This window comes from Sorex fumeus, unplaced genomic scaffold (genome assembly GCF_029834395.1).
Source record: "Sorex fumeus unplaced genomic scaffold, SorFum_2.1 ptg000044l, whole genome shotgun sequence".
In the NCBI taxonomy this organism is placed as follows: Eukaryota; Metazoa; Chordata; class Mammalia; order Eulipotyphla; family Soricidae; genus Sorex; species Sorex fumeus.
In genome coordinates, this window is record NW_026606101.1 from 41490530 (window position 1) to 41496529 (window position 6000).

Genomic DNA, 6000 nt, shown 5'->3' on the forward strand with positions numbered 1-6000 from the left:
CCTTAAGCCACTGTCTCCCCCTTCTGTTCTTACTTCTCAAATTCAACCAGATGTTGAACTTCCCATCATGTATTTCAACTGCACATCAACAACTGCATGTCAAATAGTGATGTTAGAAATGATTTTCCCTAATGATCCAGAAAAAGTCCCATTTTTCACAAAGTTTTCCTTTACGACTCAGTTTTACATATGACTATTGTTTGCTATAAAGACCAAGTTTTCCAATCAATCATACTTTCTTTCCGACTCCCTTCTCCCTGTGGTATAGTCTACCCTTCCCTGTTCATCTGCCCTCCCCTCCAGCCAACCCCCACCCCCCAATTTTGTGGGCTGTGCCAACAGTGTAGCAGGAGGAATTTCTGGAAGGAGGCCAAAATTGGCTTCAGATCATTTCTCTTCAACACACACTGGCCTCTGAAAACCAGATTCTGTTTGTCATTTGGTTTGCTCTCCCAGCATTGTGTCATTCCGATGGTAATGCTGATGGATTTCAGTTTGCCTCGTAGAGTAACGCACAAGGTTTTCATAAGCACATTAATCTTAAAAGAAAAACTGTCAGATGCAAACAATACCCATATGACTGATGTTGTAAAGACACAAACTAACTCTTAACATCCATTCCCAAAGAATATTATCTTATAGGGACCTTATGTTGCCTTTAGTTCCTTTCTAACATACATTTGTACCTGTGTTGCAAGGTTTTATGGCACCCAAAAAAGCTTATTTTCCACACCAAAAGGCTTGGGATTAATGGCACATCTGCTCATTTGCCAAGTTCAAATAATAAGCTCAGTCTCATGGCTGTGCAAATAAGACCATGATTACAAGAAATATGTAATTTCATTAGTTTTCACAAAATGTAATATAAGCAACCCTTATGAAAACCAAATTGGAAAATCATTATACCTTAAGAACAGGGACTCTGGCCTCCTCCAAACACTAAAAACTCATTAACAAATGAGACAAGCTGCCCAAACTCTTTTTCTCATGGAAGGATTCCTAGATCACAAGTGGATTTGTATATGGGATTTTCCCCATTTTATTCTGAAGTTAACAAAATGTGTGGTATGAATTAAATATCTGATACTGCTGTAAATGTCATTTGGCAGTACACCAGGCCACAATCAAGAATAAGCTGGTAGCTTGTTTTAATTTAATGGTGTTGAAGTGTTCCACTATAATTAAGCATCTGAAAATTAAATAGAAACAGTCATTAGGCTCGGCGATACAAAGCCACCAGACCAAAGAATATAAATTATTTCAAACGGGAGCCCCTGAAGAGCATGATGGGGTCTGAGAGGGGCTACTTCAGTGGGGGTTGAGTGATTACTGGAGTATAGGACCATCAAAATTAATGCACACAGGCAGTTAATCTTGAGATTAGAGCTGTCACCAGGAAAGCCTGAACTTGCTACAGTAAACATATTTGGTTAAAATTTTCTGAATATGGTTATTTCCAACCAGTAGCATGATGTCACTGTAATCTTCCAAGGTGAGGTAGCCAAGTGTTGAGCCAGGTAATCTTACCTGAGTCATAATTGTGGCCAAATAGTATCTACATCGAGGAGACTCTGAAGTCTTTCCTGCCATGCCCTCTTTTAAATATTGAGCTTGTACTAGTTCTGCAGCCTGATATTATGGCTCTCAGGGCTGCTCAGTAGACCTGAGTCCTTGCAACCGGAGAAAGTTCCAGTGTTTCTCAACTTCTCACCTGAGAAATGACAGCGCGTGCATTTCTTTTTATTCACAAACCTGCCTTTTCGTAAGAGAAAGTTTTTAGAATATTCAGCCAGGTATGATGATTGCTCATTTTTCAGATCACTTTCCACAGCTGGTCAGTGTAAGTTTTAGCATGAGAAATTAGATCTTCTGATTAGAAGCTCAATTAAAATCACTCTAAATTAGGGCCAGGCATGCGGCTCAAGTAGAGTGTACCCCTTGTGTTTGTAAAGCTTTGGGTTTGATCCGCGATTTTGCATGCCTCTTGCTCTCTAGCATTGCTCGGTGCAGCCCTTATAAACATTAATATCCAAACCACAGAGCCAATAACACTGAAATCAAGAGAACCAAAATTTATCAATTAACTTACAAAGGTGCCTGTTGAGAGGGCAGGCTGGAATGGGTCTGGGGGAGCATATGGGAGGGAATTTGGGAACACTGGTGGAGAAAAGTTGACACTTGTGGTGGGTTTGGTGCTGCAATATTGTATGCCTAAAACTCAACTATGACTAAGTTTGTAAATCACCTTTCTTTAATAAAATTCTTAATTGACTTTTGGTAGAAAACAAAAGAAAACATATTGTACTACCCAAAATGAATTTTGTTTGCTATCAAGTAGCCCATTTCATATTAAAATTTTATTCACATATTTGAATAAAGACAATAATAATTTCAGATCTTTTAAACCCTTGAATATATGCTGAAGACAAAATCTAATCGCCCAAGGAAATAAATAGAGATAGAATTTTGCAATCAGTTTTAGGGATTTGTGGACTTGTACCTCAAAAGACCCAGGACACCCAGTGAAAAAGTAATGGATTGACAGTTAAATTATTTCAATTATCCAGATCTTTGTTTTGTAAGTCACCTCCAAGACTCATCTTTGCCTTATATTTTTGAAACCAGGCTTAGTTAATCTGCAAAGTTCATTTTATTGTCATTCCCCCCAGAATTCACCTCATGGTTGGGGATCTGGTGAGCAGTCAACAAATATTCTGGGAGTGACACTAGATGGTGTGCATGAGTCATTCAGCCTGCACAGCCCACTGAGCAGAAATCCCTCATGGGAAATTCTAACTGGACTGTGTGTTAAATCTTTGAGGAGGGTTGATGGTCCCTGTTTTGAGAAAAGTTTCTTTGCCTCAATATTAAATTTTTTTAAATTAAGACACCATGGTTTACAGAGTTGCTCATAATAGAGCTGTTTCAGGGGTACAATGCTCCAACACCCACCCCACAGCCAGTGCTCCCCTTTCTCCACTAATGTCCCCAAGGTTCCCCCCAACCTTCAGTCCACCTTTGTCAGGCATTGCCAGGCTCTCTGAGAGGGGCGGAGGAATTGAACTCGGCTCGGCTGGGCTGGCTGTGCGCAAGGCAAAAGCCCTACCAGTGTGCTATTGCTCCAACCCATAAAGGACTGGAAAATGTAATAAATTTGAAATTATTCAGAAAATAAATCAGTAAAAGTCTATATGCTCTCTCTCTGTCTCTCTGTCTCTGTCTCTCTGTCTATCTGTCTGTCTGTCTCTCTTTCTCTCGCTCTCTCTCTCTCTCCCCAAACTTTAACAACCAAACTTAACTTTTTAACTTTTCCTGTCAAGATGGCAGGTTTAAACAACAAGGACATTCCTCAAAAAAAACTAGAAATTGAGCTTCCATATGGCCCAGCAATACCACTTCTGGGTTATATCCCAGAGATGCAAAAAAGCACAGTAGAAATGATATCTGCACCTACATGTTCATTGCAGCACTGTTCACAATAGCCAGAATCTGGAAACAACCTGAGTGCCTGAGAACAGATGACTGATTAAAGAATCTTTGGTACATCTACACAATGGAATACTACATGGCTGTTAGAAGAGACAAAGTCATAAAATTCGCATATAAGTGGATATACATGGAGAGTTTCATGCTTGTGAAATGAGTCAGAAAGAGAGGGACAGACAAAGAATGACTGCACTCATTTGTGGAATATAAAGTAGCATAATATGAGATTATCACCTACGGACAGTAGAGATAAGGGCCAGGACAGTCACACCATGGTTTGTAAGTCGGCCCCACATGCTGGGGGGTGGGGGGGAAAGCAGTTGGAATGGAGAAGGAACGACTAAGTAAATGATGATTGGAGGGATCACCCGTGATGGAAGATGTGTCCTGAAAGTAGACCAAAGACCAAACACGATGGCCTCTTAATATCTGTTTTGCAAATCACACTGCCCAAAATTAAAGAGAGAGTAAGAAGTATGGTACCTGCCACAGAGGCAGGGAGTGGGGTGCGGGTGGGAGTGAGAGTGGTGGGTGGGACACTGTGAACAACGGTGGTGGTGCACTGGTGGAGGGATGGGTACTCACACATTGTGTGACTGAAATGTAATCATGCAAGTTTGTAACTATATCTCACGATGATCCAATAAAACTTCTTAATAATTAAAAAAAGATGGCAGGCTTGGGGTGCGGGTTAGGGGAGGGAACTTGGGAACATTGGTGGAGGGAAGGTAACGCTGGTGGTGGGATCAGTGTGGAACATTGTATGTCTAAAACTCAACTATGAGTAAATTTGTAAATCACGGTGCTTAATAAGATGGGTGTTGGAACATTGTATGACTGAAATTCAATCATGAACAATTTTGTAATGCTATATCTCACAGTGATTAAATAAATTCAATAAATTAGAAAACATAAAAGCAAAGGAAGAACTCTGTATTCAAAATTTTTTCACAGTGGATCATTTAAAGGACAACTAAAGTGTCTGCCATAGAGGCAGGCTAGGTGGGCATGTGACAACAGGGAAACTGTAGACATTGATGGTGGGAAATATACACTGGTGAAAAGATGGGTGTTGAAACATTGTATGACTGAAACTCAATTATGAGCAACTTTATACCTGTGTTTCTCACTGTGATTCAATTTTTTTAAAAGAGTACTTGTGCTCTCTCTCTACTCCTGAGGAGTCAATGTTCTCTCTTGAGCATGTTATTTTCTCTGTCTCTCTCTGTCTCTATTTCCCCTTCATCAAATCCTCAAAACTTCCAAATAAAACCCATTTTTTTTACTTCAAAGGAAATAAAAAATCTTGCATCAACTGAGTAAAAAATATATGCATAACTATTAACCCACTATTCCAACTTCTGGTGACTTTGTCAAGGAAAACAACCCAAAATATGTAAAATTTACAAATACCCAGCATCATCTTTGTTATATGGTAAAAATGGAATTAAAATTAATAAAAGTTAGCACTGCACTGCACTGTCCTCCCATTGTTCATCAATTTGCTTGAACGGGCCGAGTAACTTCTCCATTTTGAGATTTGCTGTTACTGTGTTTGGCATATTGAATACGTCATGGGTAGCTTGCCAGGCTTTGCCGTGTGGGCGAGATACTCTCAGTAGCTTGCCGGGCACTCCGAGAGGGGCAGAGGAATCGAACCCGGCTTGGTCGGGCTGGCTGCACACAATAAAAGTTAAGTACATTATTAGTTATGTTAAATTAATTCACCATTTAAAAAGAAACGTTTAAAAAAATAAAAAAAATAAAAAGAAATGTTTTGTTGTTTTTCAAACTACGTGTTCATCAATCAATTAATTAGTAAAAAATGTTACATATATGTACAAATCTATATGTGTATCTGTAGAAATGTGCACATGCATACATGACATTTTTCTTTATGTGCATATGAACATATATATGTTTTCATCTATTCATTTATCTGTGTCTGTAAATGAAATGAAATATTATTCTACCATAAGAAGGAAATCCTGGCATTTACAAGACCGTGAATAAACTTTATTTTTCTGCCTTTTGAATCACATCCGGTGTTGCACAGAGGTTACTCCTGGCTCACGCACACAGAAATTACTCCTCGCCATGCTTGGGGAACCTCATATGGGATGCTAGGAATTGAACCCAAGTCGGTCACGTGCAAGGTAAATGCCCTATCCTCTGTGCTATTGCTCCAGCCCCAACCATGAATAAACTTTAAGAGTATTATGCTAAGAAATAAGTCAGATAACAAAAGGAAAAAGAAACTTGTCTGAGGATTTACTGGTTTTGGTGATATTATTTTCACTCATTAAACTTGATGGGATCTAGGTGTTTTCCCGAATGTTTTTTAGTGTTCTTGCTGTGCTTGGGTGAGTCTTCCTAGTTAGACGCACTGGAAGTTGCTGAGGAATTAGCTGAGGTTATTCTTTTTCTTCACTGTCCTTCTCCACAAAACGACAGGAAGAATAACTGTGGGTGGCATGTAATAGGAGTTGTGGTGTGGACCACTTTATAAGGCAC